The sequence below is a fragment of the Coregonus lavaretus genome (genome assembly GCF_964263955.1).
Source record: "Coregonus lavaretus genome assembly, chromosome: 29".
NCBI classification, from domain to species: domain Eukaryota; kingdom Metazoa; phylum Chordata; class Actinopteri; order Salmoniformes; family Salmonidae; genus Coregonus; species Coregonus lavaretus.
In genome coordinates, this window is record NC_140016.1 from 14,765,844 (window position 1) to 14,790,902 (window position 25,059).

Genomic DNA, 25,059 nt, shown 5'->3' on the forward strand with positions numbered 1-25,059 from the left:
GCATAGATAGTTACAATGCTAATGGGAGCAGGTGCCTGGGCTTGGAGCGCTAGCTAGGCTACATTTCAGTGACAGGTTTCAGTGTTCTATGCCCTGTTAAATACACACACACACACTACCCAGGCCAGTGACCTCCCTAAAGATGGGCTCTACTTAAGCAATAAGACCCGAGGGGGTGTGGTATATGGCCAATATACCACGGCTAAGGGCTGTTCTTAAGCACGACGCAACGCGGAGTGCCTGGATACAGCCCATAGCCGTAGTATATTGGAAATATACCACAAACCCCAGAGGTGCCTAATTGCTATTATAAACTGGTTATCAACATAATTAGAGCAGTAAAAATTAATGTTTTGTTATACCCGTGGTATACGGTCTGATATACCACGTCTGTCAGCCAATCAGCATTCAGGGCTCGAACCACCCAGTTTATAATACAGGTCAGCCTAGGGCATATTAGTCTGTTAAAACAAATCCAGATCTGACCCATTCACACATCAATGACTGACTGCAGCCTGTATTCAACCACTGCAGTGTGTTGTGGCTCTCCATTTGTTCTAAATGGCCAGATGCTATGGGTTGTTGTTGTGGTTGTTGCAGTACTCACCGTTCAGCACTTAAAACACCCAGTAGTTCACCTTATCTTCAGCACCACTCACTAGCAGTGAATCGAATGGTCATCTATGGCTGCTTCAGGTTATGGCAAAAGATGAGCCTGTAGTTCCTCATTGACAGACCGCGAATCCTGATCAGGACTTCAGTAGCTAAGCTGCAGGGGAGAATGGAGAAAGAGAGAAAATAAAAATAAAAGTGTTTGAAAGAAGCCGCTTTCTTAGTTAGGTCCAATACTTTCTATGATACTGACAAGATAGTCGAGTGATCGCTAGAACAATGGAAATACATGTCCTCAAAGACGGAAGGCAGGCAGGAGGAGGCATGATCAGGTGGGACCATTCTAGGGTTGTCTAGATGGGATACAACTTATGTTAAAATTGAATTTTCGTATCAGGTTAGGAGAATTTACGCAGCAGTTTAGGAGCTTTAGGGTAAGCGTACCTATTAAGCCCACTTTCATATTTGGATTCAAATAAAAAAAACATTTTCTGCTGTTTGTTTCAACTAATTCATCTGGTTGTTATATCCATAGCCTTTTTATTCTAAGCCAATCAGATGTTTTATTAAGTTGTTGACAATTATGTGTAAGTTCCACATTTCAAAGGCTACCCTCAGATAGACACATTTTTTACTTTCTAAGATAAGTGATCATATTTTATCTAAAATGAAGAGATGAATGTGTTGATATATGCACATGATAGCATATTTTATGATCATTCATTATTTCTTGCCAATTTAAAACATGGGGTCTTCATGCTATCAGTCGTGCCTGCATGTCATAGTCTCACAGTAGCAACATAACTTGGTGAACTACAAGATAATATATTTCAGGCATTCACAGCTTACATTTTTAAACACATTGTCTTATTTTACTGTTAAATGAACCTTACATTGTTATACATAAATGCCATTTTGGTCAATTTGACATTTATCTCAGGTGGGCTTAAAGGGTACAGTAGCACAAAAAGCATTCCCTCTATACCAGGGGTCTCCAACCCTGTTCCTGGAGAGCAACCCTCCTGTAAGTTTTCGCTCCAACCTCAGTTGTAACTAACCTGGTTCAGTTTATCAACCAGCTAATTATTAGAACCAGGTGTGTTAAATTAGGGTTAGAGTGAAAACCTACAGGACGGTAGCTCTCCAGGAACAGGGTTGGAGAGAACCTACAGGACAGTAGATCTCCAGGAACAGGGTTGGAGAGAACCTACAGGACAGTAGATCTCCAGGAACAGGGTTAGAGTGAGAACCTACAGGACGGTAGCTCTCCAGGAACAGGGTTGGAGAGAACCTACAGGACAGTAGATCTCCAGGAACAGGGTTGGAGAGAACCTACAGGACAGTAGATCTCCAGGAACAGGGTTAGAGAGAGAACCTACAGGACGGTAGCTCTCCAGGAACAGGGTTGGAGAGAACCTACAGGACAGTAGATCTCCAGGAACAGGTTTGGAGAGAACCTACAGGACAGTAGATCTCCAGGAACAGGGTTAGAGAGAGAACCTACAGGACGGTAGCTCTCCAGGAACAGGGTTAGAGTGAGAACCTACAGGATGGTAGATCTCCAGGAACAGGGTTAGAGTGAGAACCTACAGGATGGTAGATCTCCAGGAACAGGGTTAGAGTGAGAACCTACAGGATGGTAGATCTCCAGGAACAGGGTTAGAGTGAGAACCTACAGGACGGTAGATCTCCAGGAACAGGGTTAGAGTGAGAACCTACAGGACGGTAGATCTCCAGGAACAGGGTTAGAGTGAGAACCTACAGGACGGTAGCTCTCCAGGAACAGGGTTGGAGAGAACCTACAGGATGGTAGATCTCCAGGAACAGGGTTAGAGTGAGAACCTACAGGATGGTAGATCTCCAGGAACAGGGTTAGAGTGAGAACCTACAGGACGGTAGATCTCCAGGAACAGGGTTGGAGAGCACTGCTCTATTCAGAATGTAAATGACAATAAAGCATTATTGTTCAATATGATCAATACTAACTTTGCATAATATTGTAGTCTATAGTGTATATTTATTCCGCAAACCAATAGTTTCCAAATATTTTATGAGTAGACTTTGCTATTCTCTCTTTTCACCACAAATCACTGTTGTTCCAATTAAGCCCAGTATGCTCCTATTTGCATTGAAACCCATGGGGATAGTGTATTGATTTCCCTAATATTCAATGAACATGAGCATAAATATGTTTTTGGTTCAGATTTATGTTGATTAAAACACACAAAAACTACAGATATGCACATTGTGCATCTAGCCATGGTGCCTTTACCAAGATTAGAACCAGTTAGAAAACTCTCTCTCCAAGACGTTTGGAGAGGACAGTAGTCATTGATGCAGAGCTAGAAGAATAAGATCAGGGTTGAGGGATAGAAGACCTACAAGTGGTGGTTAGAAATGCAAACAAATGAGGGACAAGATGACCATTGGGCAACTACTCATGTACTTATGGGTGGGGGCATAGTCATATGGTTGTCTTCCATTCATCCACGTTAGGAAGACAATTTGAACTAATTAACAAGAACAGCAGTACAGCAAATGTGAATCAACTTTCAGATAATTATTTGAAAGCTGTGTGTAATTGTCTTTGTTGAATGCCTTCTTATCCACAGCGGGCCCAGATTTATGTTCTAACCAAGCAATATGACACCTGATTCAACTAATCATGTCTTGATTGAAGTATATGATTAGTTGATTTGTTGAATCAGGTGTGTACTGGTCAACAGGAACTAAAGCCTAAGTCCACATTGATCTCTGTGGATACGACTGGACATAAGTTCAACTTTCATGATGAATAGTAATGATCCGTTTATTTGAATAACATTAGGGGAGATTAATATAATCACATTTTACCTAAGAAATGTAAGTTTGTACGTTTTGAACATTTGGAAATGAATTAAAATGGATTATTTAAGAGGTGGGCTTATTTGGAACACCCATGGGTTTAAAGGTACACTCTGTACCCATTAAGCCCAGTCTGGACCTTTCACATATTGTATCAAATATTTTGATGTGTTATTAAAACATGTTTTAAATAAAGTCTTAAAACTTCAGGAGAGTAATCTTTCATTTTATATCCACTTTTCTTATAAACATTTGGGCAGTATACACTGAGTGTACAAAACATTAGGAACACCTGCTCTTTCCATGACAGACTGACCAGGTGGATCCAGGTGAAAGCTATGATCCCTTACTGATGTCACTTGTTAAATCCACTTCAATCAGTGTAGGTGAAAGGGAGGAGACCGATTAAAGTATTTTTAAGCCTCGAGACAAATTTGACGAAATTGCAAGTGCATCCATTTATATCAGTGTTTTGGTCACATTTACATGTACATTTTAGTCATTTAGCAGACGCTCTTATACAGAGCGACTTACAGAAAATCTATATACAATGTGTGCAAATGTAGTAAATTATGGAGGTAAGGCAATAAATAGGCCATAGTGCAAAATAATTACAATTATAATTTAGTATTAACACTGGAGTGATATACAGTGGGGGAAAAAAGTATTTAGTCAGCCACCAATTGTGCAAGTTCTCCCACTTAAAAAGATGAGAGAGGCCTGTAATTTTCATCATAGGTACACGTCAACTATGACAGACAAAATGAGAAAAAGAAATCCAGAAAATCACATTGTAGGATTTTTAAATGAATTTATTTGCAAATTATGGTGGAAAATAAGTATTTGGTCAATAACAAAAGTTTCTCAATACTTTGTTATATACCCTTTGTTGGCAATGACACAGGTCAAACGTTTTCTGTAAGTCTTCACAAGGTTTTCACACACTGTTGCTGGTATTTTGGCCCATTCCTCCATGCAGATCTCCTCTAGAGCAGTGATGTTTTGGGGCTGTCGCTGGGCAACACGGACTTTCAACTCCCTCCAAAGATTTTCTATGGGGTTGAGATCTGGAGACTGGCTAGGCCACTCCAGGACCTTGAAATGCTTCTTACGAAGCCACTCCTTCGTTGCCCGGGCGGTGTGTTTGGGATCATTGTCATGCTGAAAGACCCAGCCACGTTTCATCTTCAATGCCTCACGATACATGGCCCCATTCATTCTTTCCTTTACACGGATCAGTCGTCCTGGTCCCTTTGCAGAAAAACAGCCCCAAAGCATGATGTTTCCACCCCCATGCTTCACAGTAGGTATGGTGTTCTTTGGATGCAACTCAGCATTCTTTGTCCTCCAAACACGACGAGTTGAGTTTTTACCAAAAAGTTATATTTTGGTTTCATCTGACCATATGACATTCTCCCAATCCTCTTCTGGATCATCCAAATGCACTCTAGCAAACTTCAGACGGGCCTGGACATGTACTGGCTTAAGCAGGGGGACACGTCTTGCACTGCAGGATTTGAGTCCCTGGCGGCGTAGTGTGTTACTGATGGTAGGCTTTGTTACTTTGGTCCCAGCTCTCTGCAGGTCATTCACTAGGTCCCCCCGTGTGGTTCTGGGATTTTTGCTCACCGTTCTTGTGATCATTTTGACCCCACGGGGTGAGATCTTGCGTGGAGCCCCAGATCGAGGGAGATTATCAGTGGTCTTGTATGTCTTCCATTTCCTAATAATTGCTCCCACAGTTGATTTCTTCAAACCAAGCTGCTTACCTATTGCAGATTCAGTCTTCCCAGCCTGGTGCAGGTCTACAATTTTGTTTCTGGTGTCCTTTGACAGCTCTTTGGTCTTGGCCATAGTGGAGTTTGGAGTGTGACTGTTTGAGGTTGTGGACAGGTGTCTTTTATACTGATAACAAGTTCAAACAGGTGCCATTAATACAGGTAACGAGTGGAGGACAGAGGAGCCTCTAAAAGAAGAAGTTAAAGGTCTGTGAGAGCCAGAAATCTTGCTTGTTTGTAGGTGACCAAATACTTATTTTCCACCATAATTTGCAAATAAATTCATAAAAAATCCTACAATGTGATTTTCTGGAATTTTTTTCTCAATTTGTCTGTCATAATTGACGTGTACCTATGATGAAAATTACAGGCCTCTCTCATCTTTTTAAGTGGGAGAACTTGCACAATTGGTGGCTGACTAAATACTTTTTTCCCCCACTGTATGTGCAGAAGATGATGTGCAAATAGAGATACTGGGGTGCAAATGAGCAAAATAAATGTAAATAACAATATGGGGATGAGGTAGTTGGGTGGGCTAATTACAGATGGGCTGTGTACAGGTGCAGTAAGCTGCTCTGACAACTGATGCTTAAAGACAGTGAGGGAGAGAAGTGTCTCCAGCTTCAGAGATTTTTGCAGTTCTTTCCAGTCATTTGCAGCAGAGAACTGGAAGGAATGGCGACCAAAGGAGGTGTTGGCTTTGGGGATGACCAGTGAGATATACCTGCTGGAACGCATACTACGGGTGGGTGTTGCTATGGTGACCAATGAGCTAAGATAAGGCGGGGATTTGCCTAGAAGTGATTATTAGATGACCTGGAGCCAGTGGGTTTGGCGACGAATATGTAGTGAGGGCCAGCCAACGAGAGCGTACAGGTCACAATGGTGAGTTGTATATGGGGCTTTGGTGACAAAACGGATGGCACTGTGATAGACTACATCCAATTTGCTGAGTAGAGTGTTGGAAGCTATTTTGTAAATGACATCGCCGAAGTCAAGGATCGGTAGGATAGTCCGTTTTACGAGGGCATGTTTAGCAGCATGAGTGAAGGAGGCTTTGTTGCGAAATAGGAAGCCGATTCTAGATTTAACTTTGGATTGGAGATGCTTAATGTGAGTCTGGAAGGAGAGTTTACGGTCTAACCAGACACCTAGGTATTTGTAGTTGTCCACATATTCTAAGTCAGACCCGCCGAGAGTAGTGATTCTAGTCGGGCAGGCGGGTGCAAGCAGCGTTCGATTGAAGAGCATGCATTTAGTTTTACTAGCGTTTAAGAGCAGTTGGAGGCCACGGAAGGAGTGTTGTATGGCATTGAAGCTCGTTTGGAGGTTTGTTAACACAGTGTCCAATGAAGATGTATACAAAATGGTGTCTTAGATTTAGATTTTAGTCATTTAGCAGACGCTCTTATCCAGAGCGACTTACAGGAGCAATTAGGGTTAAGTGCCTTGCTCAAGGGTACGTAGACAGACTTTTCACCTAGTCGGCTCGGGGATTAGAACCAGCGACCTTTCGGTTACTGGCACAACGCTCTTAACCACTAAGCTACCTGCCGCCTTCTGCATAGAGGTGGATCTGAGAGTCACCAGCAGCAAGAGCGACATCATTGATATACACAGAGAATAGAGTCGGCCCGAGAATTGAACCCATGGCACCCCCATAGAGACTGCCAGAGGTCCAGATAACAGGCCCTCCGATTTGACACATTGGACTCTATCTGAGAAGTAGTTGTTGAACAAGGCGAGGCAGTCATTTGAGAAACCAAGGCTATTTAGTCTGCCAATAAGAATGCAGTGATTGACAGAGTCAAAAGCCTTGGCCAGGTCGATGAAGACGGCTGCACAGTACTGTCTTTTATCGATCGCGGTTATTATATCGTTTAGGACCTTGAGCGTGGCTGAGGTACACCCATGACCAGCTCGGAAACCAGATTGCATAGCGGAGAAATGGTCGGTGATCTGTTTGTTAACTTGGCTTTCAAATACTTTCGAAAGGCAGGATGGATATAGGTCTGTAACAGTTTGGATCTAGAGTGTCACCCCCTTTGAAGAGGGGGATGACCGCAGCAGCTTTCCAATCTCTGGGGATCTCAGACGATACGAAAGAGAGGTTGAACAGGCTGGTAATAGGGGTTGTGACAATTTCGGCAGCTAATTTTAGAAAGAAAGGGTCCAGATTGTCTAGCCCAGCTGATTTGTAGGGGTCCAGATTTCACAGCTCTTTCAGAACATCAGCTATCTGAATTTGAGTGAAGGAGAAGCGGGGGGAGGGCATGTTGCAGCGGAGGGTGCAGAGCTGGTGGCCGGGGTAGGGGTAGCCAGGTGGAAAGCACGGCCAGCCGTAGAAAAATGCTTGTTGAAATGTTCGATTATCGTAGATTTATCGGTAGTGACAGTGTTTCCTAGAGGTGCTCTTATTCTCCATGGACTTTACAGTGTCCCAAAACTTTTTGGAGTTAGTGCTACAGGATGCAAATTTCTGATTGTGTATATTGGTTCCTGACTTCCGTGAAAAGTTGTATATCGCGGGGGCTGTTCGATGCTAATGCAGTACGCCACAGGATGTTTTTGTGCTGGTGAAGGGCAGTCAAGTCTGGGGTGAACCAGGGACTATATCTGTTCTTAGTTCTGAATTTTTTTGAATGGGGCATGCTTATTTAAGATGGAGAGGAAAGCACTTTTAAAGAACAACCAGGCATCCTCTACTGATGGAATGAGGTCAATATCCATCCAGGATACCCGGGCCAGGTCAATTAGAAAGGCCTGCTCGCTGAAGTGTTTTAGGGAGCGTTTGACAGTGATGAGGGGTGGTCGTTTGACCGCGGACCCATTATGGACGCAGGCAATGAGGCAGTGATCGCTGAGATCCTGGTTGAAGACAGCGGAGGTGTATTTAGAGGGTAAATTAGTCAGGATGATATCTATAAGGGTGCCCATGTTTACGGATTTAGGGTTGTACCTGGTAGGTTCCTTGATAATTTGTGTGAGATCGAGGGCATCTAGTTTAGATTGTAGGATGGCCGAGGTGTTAAGCATATCCCAGTTTAGGTCACCAAGCAATACGAACTCTGAGGATAGATGGAGGGGCAATCAATTCACATATGGTGTTCAGGGCACAGCTGGGGGCTGAGGGGGGTCTGTAGCAAGCGGCAACAGTGAGAGACTTATTTCTGAAAAGGTGGATTTTTAGAAGTAGGAGCTCAAACTGTTTGGGCACAGACCTGGATAGTATGATAGAGCTCTGCAGGCTCGCTCTACAGTAGATTGCAACTCCGCCCCCTTTGGCAGTTCTATCTAGACAGAAAATGTTGTAGTTGGGAAAGGACATTTCAGAATCTTTGGTGGCCTTCCTAAGCCAGGATTCAGACACTGCTAGAACATCAGGGTTGGCGGAGTGTGCTAACGCAGTGAATAACTCAAACTTAGGGAGGAGGCTTCTGATGTTAACATGCAAGAAACAAAGGCTTTTGCGGTTACAGAAGTGAACAAATGATAGCGCCTGGGGAGCAGGAGTGATACTAGGGGCTACAGGGCCTGGGTTAACCTCTACATCACCAGAGGAACAGAGGAGGAGTAGAATAAGGATATGGCTAAAGGCTTTAAGAACTGGTCTTCTAGTGCGTTGGGTACAGAGAAAAAAAGGGGCAGATTTCCGGGTGTTGTAGAATAGATTCAGAGCATTATGTACAGACAAGAATATGGAAGGATATGAGTACAGTGGAGGTAAACCTAAGCATTGGGTAAAGATGAAAGAGATAGCATCACTGGAGGCACTGATTGAGCTGGTCTCCGCGTGTATGGGGGGTGGGACAAAGGAGCTATCTGAGACAGGTTGAGCAGGACTGGGGGCTCTACATTGAAAAAGTACAGTTAGAACTAACCGAAACAGCAATAGGCAAGGCATATTGACATGGGAGAGAGGCATAAAGCAGTCACAGGTGTTATTCGAGAGAGCTAAGACAACAGCTGGTAATGGCGACGAAAGTTTGAGCTGAGGCTAAACGAGATGGTTCAAAAGAAATGTAGTTCCACAAACTTATGACAATTTGGCTAATTACCAACATTTTCATAAAAAAATACAATAAATGAAGATATTCCAGTTATCCCACACAAAGCATACCGTTAGTATTCTAGAGAATAGCCTAATCCGGACATTTCATCCAGAAGCTATCCACATGCGTGTGCCCGTGGGAGACAGCTATGTTAGAGTCCAGTTGAGCAAGGCTTCTTCCTAATTAGGCTAGTGTAGCTAGATGGTGGAACTGGAAGATGTGCATACTGGCCTGTCTCATGGACCTCCAAACGATTCCTCAGCTCAGGAGTCTTTCAAGCGAAACAAAGCTACGCTAACTACATGCTGTTCTTGCCCGTCGGCTAAGTAAGAGCTGCCTTCTCTGGGGAGATAGTAGAGATTTTTGAGTGCCATTAAGTGCACTGTGCAGTAACATCTTTATAAGACAGATCTATTAACCCTAAAATCAGACTAGCGTCATATGATCTATTAACCCTAAATCAGGCTAGTGTCATATGATCTATTAATCCTAAATCAGGCTAGTGTCATATGATCTATTAACCTTAAATCAGGCTAGTGTCATATGATCTATTAACCCTAAATCAGGCTAGTGTCATATGATCTATTAATCCTAAATCAGGCTAGCGTCATGTGATCTATTAACCCCAAATCAGGCTAGCGTCATGTGATCTATTAACCCCAAATCAGGCTAGCGTCATTTGATCTATTAATCCTAAATCAGGCTGGTGTCATATGTTTTTAACAAACCCAGATGAAGTTCCCACTCCCAGCTCGAGTCAGTGTCATGGTGTGATGGACATTCTGACTTTCTAAAGGGAAGCGATGTGACATCTCGTCTGTGTCCCAAATAGCACACTATTCCCTATGTAGTACACGACATTTGACCAAGGTCCATAGGGTAGTGCACTATATAGGGAATAGGGTGCGATTTGGGATGCACCCTTTGTCACCAACCTCTATGAAGCCTTTGCTTGGCCACTCAATGTGGTCTTATTACAGTGTGCGATTTCCACAGCCATCTCCAGGCAGCATGTTCTTCCTCAATCAGATGTGCTTTTAATTAGGCAAGGGTCACAGACGTTTTCGGAAGCTGGGCAGGGACTCTGCTGTCCTAGCTTCAGGGGGAAGCTGGTAGCACCATTGGGGTGCCAGGACAGAGAAGAGCTTTGACTGGGCTGAGCAGAGCCGGCCAGACAGAACAGAACCACCAGGCAATGAGCTGGTGCCTTATTTCTGTCTGGTTCTGCATCTCATTTGCCAGGCCTAGCAGCAGCAGTCTCACTTAGGTCTTTTCAACAACTAAACATCATCATCACTAATGCTAATGACATATCAACAAACTAAAAAATCTGAATCTTTGCACTTAATCTGCAGAAATCCTGGGAGTTTTAAAGGTTATGGTCATTTGAGAAGCTCACGACTGCATTGCAACTTGAGTTCCATTCCATTACACTATTGTTACCTTGTTCAAACACCACCATGTGATTTTCTCTAATCTGATCTCCAGAAGTGATGGAGGGATTATGTGTTGAAAGCAAGTAGAGAGCACAATGGAGACAAGGTATGATGACTAAAACACACCCAAGTCATTGACTTTCACCTCGCCAGACTTTCTATTGTAGGGCTGAGGTGACTGCAAAGTACTGCCTCACCTAATCTCTCAGTGATACTGGCATGTAAGACAACAGGAGAGGTTGACATATTGACATTACTGAGAAACAGATTTCACAACAGGGCAGTGTGGTATTGAATGGAGGGAGGAGGGGAGAAGGATATGCAGTGCCTTGCAAAAGTATTCATCCCCTTGGTGTTTTTCCTATTTTGTTGCATTACAACCTCTAATTTAAATAGATTTTTATTTGGATTTCATGTAATGGACATACACAAAATAGTCAAAATTGGTGAAGTGAAATGAAAAAAATAACTTATTTCAAAAAATTCTAAAAAATTAATAACGGAAAAGTGGTGCGTGCAAATGTATTCACCCCCTATGCTATGAAGCCACTAAATAAGATCTGGTGCAACAAATTACCTACAGAAGTCACATAATTAGTTAAATAAAGTCCACCTGTGTCACATTACCTCAGTATATATACACCTGTTCTGAAAGGCCCCAGAGTCTGCAACATCACTAAGCAAGGGGCACCACCAAGCAAGCGGCACCATGAAGACCAAGGAGCTCTCCAAACAGGTCAGGGACAAAGTTGTGGAGAAGTACAGATCAGGGTTGGGTTATAAAAAAATATCAGAAACTTTAAACATCCCACGGAGCACCATTAAATCCATTATAAAACAATTGAAAGAATATGGCACCACAACAAACCTGCCAAGAGAGGGCCGCCCACCAAAACTCATGGACCAGGAAAGGAGGGCAGTAATCAGAGAGGCAACAAAGAGACCAAAGATAACCCTGAAGGAGCTGCAAAGCTCCACAGCGGAGATTAGAGTATCTGTCCATAGGACCACTTTAAGCCGTACACTCCACAGAGCTGGGCTTTACGGAAGAGTGACCATAAAAAAGCCATTGCTTAAAGAAAAAAATAAGCTAACACGTTTGGTGTTCACCAAAAGGCATGTGGGAGACTCCCCAAACATATGGAAGATGGTACTCTGGTCAGATGAGACTAAAATTAAGCTTTTTGGCCATCAAGGAAAACGCTATGTCTGGCGCAAACCCAACACCTCTCATCACCCCGAGAACACCATCCCAACAGTGAAGCATGGTGGTGGCAGCATCATGCTGTGGGGATGTTTTTCCATCGGCAGGGACTGGGAAACTGGTCAGAATTGAAGGAATGATGGATGGCGCTAAATACAGGGAAATTCTTGAGGGAAACCTGTTGTTTCAGTCTTCCAGAGATTTGAGACTGGGACGGAGGTTCACCTTCCAGCAGGACAATGACCCTAAGCCTACTGCTAAAGCAACACTGAAGTGGTTTAACGGGAAACATTTAAATGTCCAATTGAGAATCTGTGGTATGACTTAAAGATTGCTGTACACCAACTGAACCCATCCAACTTGAAGGAGCTGGAGCAGTTTTGCCTTGAAGAATGGGCAAAAATCCCAGTGGCTAGATGTGCCAAGCTTATAGAGACATACCCCAAGAGACTTGCAGCCGTAATTGCTGCAAAAGGTGGCTCTACAAAGTATTGGCTTTGGGGGGGGTATGTCTCTATAAGGCAACAAAATAGGAAAAATGCCAAGGGGGGTGAATACTTTCGCACGCCACTGTAGGTTAGGAGGACTTTGACAGAGAGACCCTGTCAGCAATGTCAACACTACAGTTGACCCCAATGTGCTTCCTGAGGTTGAACTATTTTTGCTAATGGCCTCCTTTTTTCTAACTGAGTGTCAATAATATAGGTAGAGAGAGAGATACAACGAGATACAACAGGGGGTAGTAGGGATGGGCCAGGGATGCTATGCTACTGTTGCCCTTGACACAGCAGTTGCCTGATCCTCCCATGACGTTATTCATTAATAATTAGATACTTTAAGGAATAGGAATGAGAAGGGCTTGTTATTTAAACCAGAGGCCAAGGTGGCAGAGAGGAAAAGGGTAGAGGTTGTGTTTACACAGGTAGGCCAATTCTGATCTTTTTTCCACTAATTGGTCTTTTGACCAATCACATATTTTCACATCAGAACTTTTTAAGAGCTGATCTGATCGGTCAAAATACCAATTAGTGGAAAAAATATCAGAATTGGGCTACCTGTGTAAACACAGCCTATACCCTTTTCCTCTCTGCCACCCTGGCCTCTGGTTTAAATAACAAGCCCTTCTCATTCCTATCATAGTGTTCTCACTGAATCAGCACCTATATGTAAGTTCCAGGTTACAGCGCTGACGTACATGTATACAAGTTGGCAATCTATTGTTTTGTAGATCTTACTAAGTAAGCATATGGAAACAGACATTCAGTTAGGACCTAGTGTGCCTTCTGGCTACTGCAATGTCTCACACAGTCACAATGCCATCTTACTGTCTGAGCATGGGCAGAGCTAACCATATATTGTTGCATTTGCATACAATTTCCATATTTGATACGGATGTCAGCCATCTGTGAAGGCTTGAGGTGTGGGTGTAGACATGAAATGCCTGTGCCTTAGCCGTGTTGGGCTGCTTGCCTTAGACAATGACATTCTGATTACTGATTTAGCATCGACTTTCTCACCTGTCGCAAATGGAAATTTCCATACCAGTGCACAACAACAAAAAATGTATATTCCATGAAATTACCCTAACCTCGCCTGAGCCTACTAAAAACAAGACAATGACAAAAATACACATCCGAATGACGTTGCAGACAGAAGCTCCCTCCTTTGCTGAGAGGGCTCAAAGGAAGTAACAACTGAATTGTAATAATGGTAAGTGCCTCACCAAGGCATGAGTCATCATGACAAGAGGCAGTTACCATAACACTAGGCAGATCAAAGTCTGGAATGTTACAACAGAATCCATCTCAAGGAGCAGTGCTGGGATCATTCCATTTTAACTACACTAAATCAAGATAGAACAGGAGAATAATTTGAAACAAACTTTAAAAACATCCAGAATTTTCTAGATGGGAATACTTTAAAGTAAAGTAATTTTCTGAATTGACAAAACACTTAAATTGAAGTCGCCCCCTAAGAGTATCAAAGAAGCATTGGGTCCGGTGCCAAAGAGGGGACTTGACTCCCAAGCTTTGGATCCTACCAGTCCAGAAGGCTTGGAGCTCTGCTGTGTTTCATACATAGTGGGATCCTGTGCCGTCATCTCCACTGCTCTCTCCACTCAATCAACAGGAAACAAACTGGCCTCAATATAGCTGTTATCAGATGGTGCTTCGTCCCAACATGTTCATCTTGTGCTGCCAAACACTCCCTTGCCTACAGACATTAGATAATATCAAACATTACATCAGGTTTTCTAACATTTCACTCATAAAGCTAAACAATCAAAATAACTTATTTCATGGGCCTAGTAATCACTACATGATATAAGCCTAAAGACATACACTACCGGTCAAAAGTTTTAGAACACCTACTCATTCATGGGTTTTTCTTAATTTTTACTATTTTCTACATTGTAGAATAATAGTGAAGACATCAAAACTATGAAATAACACATGGAATCATGTAATAACCCAAAAAGTGTTAAACAAATCAAAATATATTTTATATTTGAGATTCTTCAAATAGCCACCCTTTGCCTTGATGACAGCTTTGCACACTCTTGGCATTCTCTCAACCAGCTTCACCTGGAATGCTTTTCCAACAGTCTTGAAGGAGTTTCCACATATGCTGAGCATTTGTTGGCTGCTTTTCCTTCACTTTCCGGTCCGACTCATCCCAAACCATCTCAATTTGGTTTAGGTCGGGGGATTGTGGAAGCCAGGTCATCTGATGCAGCACTCCATCACTCTCCTTCTTGGTAAAATAGCCGTTACACAGCCTGGAGGTGTGTAGTAGTGCCTTGTTAAAAGTTAATTTGTGGAATTTCGTTCCTTCTTAATGCGTTTGAGCCAATCAGTTGTGTTGTGACAAGGTGGTGGTGGTGGTGGTGGTGGGGGGGGGGTATACAGAAGATAGCCCTATTTGGTAAATCCATATTATGGCAAGAACAGCTCAAATAAGAAAAGATAAATGACAGTCCATCTTTAAGACATACACGGAAAATTTCAAGAACTTTGAATGTTTCTTTAAGTGCAGTTGCAAAAACCATCAAGCGCTATGATGAAACTGGCACTCATGAGGACCGCCACAGGAATGGAAGACCCAGAGTTACCTCTGCTGCAGAGGATAAGTTCATTAGAGTTACCAGCCTCAGAAATTGTAGCCCAAATAAATGGTGACAATGTCTGAATTCAAGGCACACTAAACCAGCCAGCATGGCTACCACAGCATTCTGCAGCGATACACCATCCCATCTGGTTTGGGCTTAGTGGGACTATCATTTGTTTTTCAACAGGACAATGACCCAACACACCTCCAGGCTGTGTAACGGCTATTTTACCAAGAAGGAGAGTGATGGAGTGCTGCATCAGATGACCTGGCTTCCACAATCCCCCGACCTAAACCAAATTGAGATGGTTTGGGATGAGTCGGACCGGAAAGTGAAGGAAAAGCAGCCAACAAATGCTCAGCATATGTGGAAACTCCTTCAAGACTGTTGGAAAAGCATTCCAGGTGAAGCTGGTTGAGAGAATGCCAAGAGTGTGCAAAGCTGTCATCAAGGCAAAGGGTGGCTATTTGAAGAATCTCAAATATAAAATATATTTTGATTTGTTTAACACTTTTTGGGTTATTACATGATTCCATGTGTTATTTCATAGTTTTGATGTCTTCACTATTATTCTACAATGTAGAAAATAGTAAAAAATTAAGAAAAACCCTTGAATGAGTAGGTGTTCTAAAACTTTTGAACGGTAGTGTAGGAACACTTTCACTCAACACAAACTGATAAACATTCACAAGACAGGCAAAAACAGCTACAGTATGTGGAGGAGAAAATTAATACTGGTGCACCACCTGGTTCACGACTGTCCATCAGGGATGGCAATGGAAAGGAGTGCCAACTCCAAGACCAGGAGGAGAGCTCACCAAGCAGAGAAATCCCCTGGCCTGATAGACAGACGATTTAGGCTGTGGTAATCTGAACAGAGACACATACCAGCAGGCTTAAAGTACAGGTTATCTCAACGCATCTGATCACAAGATAGGCCTGTACCCCATTGGATATAGGCCTACCCAGGCAGGGGCCCCAAGAAGCCAAGTTATTCTAACGCTCGCCTTTTTATTTTGCGAGAACCTCTGGGGTTAGCAGGTTAGTTTCACGCTCATCGGTTTCAGGCCTTTTGTACGTTCTGTCCTAGGCTCGTCAGGGAATCTGACCTGATTTGGTTATGCTTGGCCCGTTTCCATTACAAAACAATCCTCTAGCAACAACAATCTCACACGGCAAGAGTCTGTGCACTCAGTGACTTGATTTTCCATTCCTGCCATTCTTCAATTGCTAAGGAACAATAAAAAACATTCCTGCTGATAAAACTCTCATTAACTGTCTGTCAGTCTGAAGTAATCGAAGAGGAGACGACATTCAGTAACATAGAAGGCAGTTAAACACTGGTATTACTTTTAATAGCCACTAAAAAAAGTTGCTCATTCATAACCAAAATCCAAAAGCTTAGGCCTAAAATGTAATCCAGCACTAAATAGTAGAATCAATAGCACCAGCATGGACATGGCCTAGTTATATCTGTTCATCATCAAAGCATCACTGCTGCTGTCCACCTTTGCATCCCTCATACACTGACATAGACTGACCAGGTGAAAGCTATGATCCCTTATTGATGTTACTTGTTAAATCCACTTCAATCAGTGTAGATGAAGGGGAGGAGACAGGTTAAAGAAGGATTTTTAAGCCTTGAGACGATTGAGACATGGATTACGTATGTGTGCCATTCAGCGGGTGAATGGGCAAGACAAAAGAGCAGGGGACATGACAGCATTGCATTTGAAGCTAGAAATTCTTGTTGGATGGGGAGACCTGGCATTGATTACTCCAAAGAAAATGTAATTGCAGACCAGAGGACATGACAACATTGAATTTTAAGCTAAATATTATTGTTGGATGTGGGAGACTTGTGTTGCCTGCAGACTATTCTGAGAGACCATTCCATCATATTTCAGGCATCCACCGTGCAATAAAAAAATTGGTATTTGTGCATTTTCGTTTTCTCACAAATCCACGTTGTGGTCATGTCATAGCTATGTCTAATGTTAAAATGAATACTAAACACGAAACCAAAATGAAACGTAGCTAGCGATCTCTGGAAGGGCTGATGATAGTGGTGGTTAGTAGATTTTCAACTTAGGTTGTTAAAGGGGAACGGAAACACTTCAGGAAGTAAAGCTGAGCAAAGATGTTTTCAATCCACTAATACTAAACATGTGCTTGTAACAGAAACATCTATATTTTTAGTATTTTGATCTTGAACAACGTTTATTAGAGGTTTGGTAGCGCCATCTTGAATTTCCATAGTAACGACTGACGCCAATGTGAGTTTTGGCGTGGATACTGAAAGGGAATGCTGCCACTGGGAGGTGCCTCACCTCTACTGGACCTGAAAGGTTTCTCACAACTTTGACAGCTCTGTCATTGAGATCAGGACAACAATAAAAATGTTGGTAATTATAATATGTACATTTGAGTATTTTTTCAGATTGAGGAGTCTGTGAAATGAAATTGATAACAAGGCGAGTAGACAAGCTACAGTAATTATTATATAGCTACAGTGAGGGAAAAAAGTATTTGATCCCCTGCTGATTTTGTAAGTTTGCCCACTGACAAAGACATGATCAGTCTATAATTTTAATGGTAGGTTTATTTGAACAGTGAGAGACAGAATAAAAACAAAAAAATCCAGAAAAACGCATGTCAAAAATGTTATAAATTGATTTGCATTTTGATGAGGGAAATAAGCATTTGCAAAACAAGATTGTAGACCTACACAAGGCTGGAATGGGCTACAAGACCATCGCCAACCCTCTGCAAAACATGACTTAGTACTTGGTGGCAAAACCCTTGTTGGCAATCACAGAGGTCAGATGTTTCTTGTAGTTGGCCACCAGGTTTGCACACATCTCAGGGGGGATTTTGTTCCACTCCTCTTTGCAGATCTTCTCCAAGTCATTAAGGTTTCGAGGCTGACGTTTGGCAACTCGAACCTTCAGCTCCCTCCACAGATTTTCTATGGGATTAAGGTCTGGAGACTGGCTAGGCCACTCCAGGACCTTAATGTGCTTCTTCTTGAGCCACTCCTTTGTTGCCTTGGCCTTGTGTTTTGGGTCATTGTCATGCTGAAATACCCATCCACAACCCATTTTCAATGCCCTGGCTGAGGGAAGGAGGTTCTCACCCAAGATTTGACGGTACATGGTCCCTTTGATGCGGTGAAGTTGTCCTGTCCCCTTAGCAGAAAAACACCCCCATGTTTGACAGTGGGGATGGTGTTCTTGGGGTCATAGGCAGCATTCCTCCTCCTCCAAACACAGCGAGTTGAGTTGATACCAAAGAGCTCGATTTTGGTCTCATCTGACCACAACACTTTCACCCAGTTCTCCTCTGAATCATTCAGATGTTCATTGGCAAACTTCAGACGGCCCTGTATATGTGCTTTCTTGAGCAGGGGGACCTTGCGGACGCTGCAGGATTTCAGTCCTTCACGGCGTAGTGTGTTACCAATTGTTTTCTTGGTGACTATGGTCCCAGCTGCCTTGAGATCATTGACAAGATCCTCCCGTGTAGTTCTGGGCTGATTCCTCACCGTTCTCATGATCATTGCAACTCCACGAGGTGAGATCTTGCATGGAGCCCCAGGCCGAGGGAGATTGACAGTTCTTTTATGTTTCTTCCATTTGCGAATAATCGCACCAACTGTTGTCACCTTCTCACCAAGCTGCTTGGCGATGGTCTTGTAGCCCATTCCAGCCTTGTGTAGGTCTACAATCTTGTCCCTGACATCCTTGGAGAGCTCTTTGGTCTTGGCCATGGTGGAGAGTTTGGAATTTGATTGATTGATTGCTTCTGTGGACAGATGTCTTTTATACAGGTAACAAGCTGAGATTAGGAGCACTCCCTTTAAGAGTGTGCTCCTAATCTCAGCTCGTTACCTGTATAAAAGACCCCTGGGAGCCAGAAATCTTTCTGATTGAGAGGGAGTCAAATACTTATTTCCCTCATTAAATTGCAAATCAATTTATAACATTTTTGACATGCGTTTTTCTGGATTTTTTTGTTGTTATTCTGTCTCTCACTGTTCAAATAAACCTACCATTAAAATTATAGACTGATCATTTCTTTGTCAGTGGGCAAATGTACAAAATCAGCAGGGGATCAAATACTTTTTTCCCTCACTGTAGCTAACTACATAGCTAGATATATTATGTATTTTTATCTGTGATAGCTATGATTCCTAACAATAGTAAGCCTGCTGGCTGTTGATTGCAAGAATTCATGTAGCCTAAGCCTGAAGCAAAACCCTTATGACAGGGGTCCTCAATTACAATTACATTTAGCGTTGGGACGATTGGTCCGTGAGCGGATGAATCCCAAACAGAACAGAATCATTTCAAATCTGGTTTCCACTGGGATATGATCACATATGTGCCCCTCTATTTATGTGTGGGAATACTTCAGACCAGATTCCCCAACAACAACAAAAAATACTTTTGAGCTGATTTCATGTCCAACAACAAAAATGATATAGCTATCTATAATGACTTTTGAAAGCTCAGGCTGGTAGTCAGCTTGGTAACTAAACTATCCTGGTATAGCTGGTTCATGACAGCTACTTACATGCATACATTACATATTATTTCAGTTACGGACTATCAGATATAACATTATGTTACATGTTCTCAAATGAAAAACGTTGGATAATAAAATGTAACTTTGTCGCCTTGCAAACCGATTGATAACTTGTACAATTCCCTTCCATTCATGATTCCCTTTTATTCTGTGCTGAAGAGTCATCGCTACTTGGGGAAGACGAGGACGAAGGGGATGAGATTGAAATGGAGGAGCTGGAGGAAGTTGGAGCCACCATGTGATGCTGGTCCCTCTCACTTCATCTTTTTGACTGGAAAGTAACTGTGAATGATGTATTAGGCCTATATATACACATTTGGTCTATGTTTTTTAAAATACTCACTCTGTCTGTAGGACACTGTGGTGGATGTCAGCTCTCAGACCTTTGTGAGGAGGACGACACTATAGACATGTCTCCTGTGAGCCAGGCAGTCAATAGCTGCCCCCACGGTGACAAGGATAGGCAGGGGCTGGAGAGACTGGACAACATGCTGCTGAGGCTGCAACAGGGCTGAGGGACAATCACACCCTCACATGACACAGACATAGATATACATACCATACATAGCTACTAGCAAAGGGAATCCTAGTCTTCACCCAGTACCTCAGATTGTCATTGGTCTTTTCCCTTTTCTTGCAAGCTTTTAATTTGTTCCCATTCTGACTCTTCCTGTATTCAAATCAAATCAAAGTTTATTGGTCCATACACAGTTTAGCAGATGTTATAGCGGGTGCAACCAAATAGTTATTAGGCTATAGGCTTAGTGGAATGTATGCAATAACAATTGAAGTTGTAAAAGCCAATTGTCTTATTCTTATAATATTTTGTAATTCCAGTTCAATTTTGATTACATTCCTGAGATGAATGTTGTATATAATGTTACGGTTATGATAGCATGATGTAACTTTGTTTTCAGGTGTGAATGAGAATGTACAAAAAAAATACAAAACATTTTGGGGGAATAGTTTTGAGTTGAAAAATGTATAATTGGTGGAGTACTGTGGATACCAATATCCCTGTGAGTCTCCCAGGACCTTGTTGCCCAGGGTTAAGAACATAAATTGTAGATTAATAATATTACATTGTATTGTAAACTGAACAAAAATATGAACACAAAGTGTTGGTCCCATGTTTCATGAGCTGAAATAAAAGATTCCAGAAATGTTCAATACGCACAAAAATCTTCTCTCTCTCAAATTGTCCACAAATTTGTTTACATCCCTGTTAGTGAGCATTTCTCCTTTGCCAAGACAATCCATCCACCTGACAGGTGTGGCATATCAAGAAGCTGATTAAACAGCATGATCATTACACAATAAAAGGCCACTCTAAAATGTGCAGATTGCCACAGATGTCTCAAGTTGAGGGAGCATGTAATTGGTATGCTGACTGAAGGAATGTCCACCAGAGCTGTGGCCAGAGAATTGAATGTTAATTTCTATACCATAAGCCGCCTCCAAAGTTGTTTTAGAGAATTTGGCAGTATGTCCAACCGGCCTCACAACCGCAGACCACGTGTATGGTGTTGTGTGGGCGAGCGGTTTGCTGATGTCAACGTTGTGAACAGAATGCCCCATGGTGGTGGTGGGGTTATGGTATGGGCAAGCATAAGCGACAGGCAATGAACACAATTGCATTTTATCGATGGCAATTTGAATGCACTGAGATACTGTGACGAGATCCTGAGGCCCATTGTCGTGCCATTCATCAGCCACCATCAGCTTATGTTAATTGATCATGTACGGCCCCATGTCGCAAGGATCTGTACACAATTCCTGAAAGCTGAAAATGTCCCAGTTCTTCCATGTTTGGGATGCTCTGGATTGACATGTACGACAGCATCTTCCAGTTCCCGCCAATATCCAGCAACTTCGCACAGCCATTGAAGAGGAATGGGACAACATTCCACAGGCCACAATCAACAGCCTGATTAACTCTATGCGAAGGAGATGTGTCGCGCTGCATGAGGCAAAAGGTAGTCACACCAGATATTGACTGGTTTTCTGATCAACACCCCTACTTTTTTTTTTTAAGGTTATCTGCGACCAACAGATGCATATGTGTATTCCCAGTCATGTGAAATTCATTGATTAGGGCCTAATGAATTTATTTAAATTGACCGATTTCCTAATATGAACTGAACTCAGTAAAATCTTTGAAATTGTTGCATTTAGATTTTTGTTCAGTATACTACACACTTTAAACTTATTCCACTGATCCCTTGGGCAAAAGTTGTTTAATCTCTTAGCAATATTCATTTTTTTAAAAGGAAAGGTTATTTATAGATTTTTTTAGATCTGGCCGCGGACCCCGTGCACTACCTCAGACCCCACTTTGAGAACCCCTGCATTAGGATGTTGTGTAAATGGCACTTGTTAGGGGAAAAAAGCATATAAGATACACATTTTCACAGGTGTTTTTTCTTGACTGATTACCATTTGATTGATGTGGTGCTATTACCAGTGACTTGGGCCTGAGCGCTGTACCGGCACTTCTAATTTTGGGGGAATTGCGTACCGGCTCCTCTATAAAACAAAGTAACCTATCGCCGGCCCAGATTCACACACAGAGGCAAAAAAGGTTGATCAAAACGGAATGAAGGCGGGCTCTACATTGAATAAAAATGGAGAGTGGGCATTCATTTCCTGATTCTACTTTGTTCACGTCTATTTGCCGCTAGTCTGTGAATCTGTGCGTGACAGTAGGCTGTTTGAGATTGCACAGATTGAAAATTCGCCAGTCTGAATGCGCATCATGCGCTGTTCCAAGTTGTTAAATTAGAGTTTGTAAGGTCATGAAAAGTCATGGAAATTAGTTGCATAATTTTTGTTAATGTCATTCATGAAGGCACACTTTTAAATATGATCAATCACTTAAAAATCTACATTCAGTATCAGCCATTATCGGAATGAGCCTTCAGTGTCTGTGTGTGCTGTGTGTGTGCCAGTGGGCAGGAGAGACATTTCAGCAGCAGGTATAAAATAATGACAGACAGATAGCCAATAACTAGATAGCCAATTCAAAACATACAACTTGGAGCAGTTATCTTGCTAGTTAACTATAGCTAAGCATTAATGTTGTTGTCGCCTTTCCACCTGCACCGCAACTTTGGAAAGATGGGATTTCCCTCTATTAAACAGTGGCAATGTAACTGCGACAATGTTAAAAATATTCAAAGAATAGCCTAATTGACAAATAACTTACTGTGCATAGATCTCCCCTGAAACATGAATATTTGAGCTATATATATATATATAAACGTGTCTAGTTAGATACCTTGCTTTGACATAGCCTACCTTATCCATTTGATCCCTGATTTATTGAATGAGGGAATAATTTTATAAAGACAACAGTATTTGGTTGTAATGTTGCAGTATTTTATATCAAGGGTGGCAACCATCCTCCAGGATAGCTACTGGGTGTGTAGGCTTTTGTTCAAGCCCTGGTCTAAAGACATTGCAGCCTAAACATCAGCTGCTCAACAGGACCTTGATAAGCAGACTTGGGTGTTTCAGGGCTGGATCAAAAGCCTGCACACCCAGGAGCTCTCCAGATGGGGGGGTTGACCACATGTTGACAACCTGTGACTAACAATGCAGTTCTACTTTGTGAGCGGTTAAGTGCCTTGATCAAGGGCACAACGGCAGGAGATGGTAGGTCAACATGGGATCAGACACAGCAGCCTTCCAGTGTCGATAATCTTAATTTTTCATGTAGGCTATACTAATAATAGTCATGCAAATGTAGTTAAAAGTCATGGAGAAGTCATGGAAAATGTGTATAAACCCTTAACAGTGAATAATCTGAGTTCTAATTTGTGAATTTCGGTGAACAGTCTAATGGACCGACTTGGAAAGATGAAAGCTCCTGCACAAGTATAGCACTGGCTATTACATGTCATCATTTTAAAGGGCCGTTTCTCAGCTTTCAAAATATGTATTATATTTTCATATATGGTTTGACACCAGCAACGTATGCTCATTAATGTACGCAGAGGTCATGGTCTCAGTAAATTCAGGTATTCCAACTCTCCTACCGATTATGCAACAATGCCAATATGGCGATTTACAGTTACAGTTAGCTGGTGTTCTAAAGCTTAACGTTAGTGTTTCCATTCCCCTTTAAGTTAGCTAGCTAACTAGCGAAAGCTGCTTTTCCAAGCTTGCCAACGTTAGCTAGCTAGCAAAAAATTATTGGCAATGGGTTAAATGAAAACAATGAACATGTTTAGCTAGGCGTTTTGTCAAATTCATAACCATCACACAGCCTGTGGATGTGACTTGAGAATAATGCAATTACTTAGTCAAACAAACAGCTAAAAATACATGTACAAATAATTAGGAAATGTAAGCTAGCATGCTAACGACGTTAGCTAAACTGGCAAGGAAATGTTGTGCACCTACCAGGTCAAATCCAACAGGAACGGAGAGCAAGAACCATCAATTCTCGTTTTGAGTGTTTAATTGACGTCTTAACGGACGACAAATTTGATCAAAATGAAACAGATATTAACAATCAAACAATGTCGATAACATAGCCAGCTATTTGAAAACAATTCGGTTCCTGTTTGTTAAAATTCAGATGCCGTTCGCAGCTCGTTTCTAGAACGTCTCAGCTCACACCCACAAGAGATGAAGCTGCCAAACGTTGTCCCCGCCTCTCCCCCATCGCACAGGTTTATATTCATAAGGCACTAAACGAAAGAAAAATTACTAAAACAGGAAGGGACTACATGAACTTGTCCAATAAAAACAGCTTGTTTTCGTTTTCCGTGCACATTTTTAAAAACGTTTTTCTACGTTGTGCTCTAATGAATATCACCCAGGTGCACCACCAGACAACCAAATGAAAAACTTCCTCATCCATCCACATCGCATCTCACATCTCTAGTAGAAAGCAAGCGCCATCATCTGAATGTCATATACACTGACATCATTGTACCCGACTCATATGCAGAATATATAATAGCTAGCTATATTTTGCCATTACATATTTTGAAGAGACAGTCACAGTTCAGACAACCTGAATGTTTAACAGCTGTACATACAGTAATGCCTAATAAATAATCTGCCATATGAATAAATACTCAAGTATCAAATTGTCTATTTATACGATTGCAGCCGTTCACATATCATTTTTAACAAATTAAAACATGGCCTGAAAATAATCATTATATTTTTTCATTTAGCAGACGACCATATCCAGAGCTTTTTACAGTAGTGAGTGCATATAATTTCGTACTAGAACCCACCAACCTGGCATTGCAAGCGCCATGCTCTACCAACTGAACCACGCAAATAGCTTGCTATTTCATAAAAATGTACTTGTCACTTCACGCGAAAAGGTTTCACTTTTCAGACTGTTCCATCCTGAATATCTTCGATCAATAGATTCGACATGACATGATTACAAACCAAAGATGACTTTATTTGATAC

The 25,059-nt window shown here is 42.0% G+C and overlaps 1 protein-coding gene across 1 annotated transcript in view; it reads right to left on the reverse strand.

Annotated features, from left to right (window-relative positions):
* The window catches only part of LOC311105095 (protein FAM13B-like), an 85,642-nt gene extending 61,411 nt beyond the window's left edge, over window positions 1-24,231 (reverse strand). Inside the window, exons 1-2 of the mRNA XM_084147096.1 lie at window positions 24,027-24,231; window positions 608-769 (exon numbers count right to left, since the gene is read on the reverse strand). The gene's annotated coding sequence lies outside the window, so the exon portion shown is untranslated. The remainder of the gene's footprint in view (window positions 1-607; window positions 770-24,026) is intronic.
* Between the last annotated feature and the right edge of the window lie 828 nt (window positions 24,232-25,059).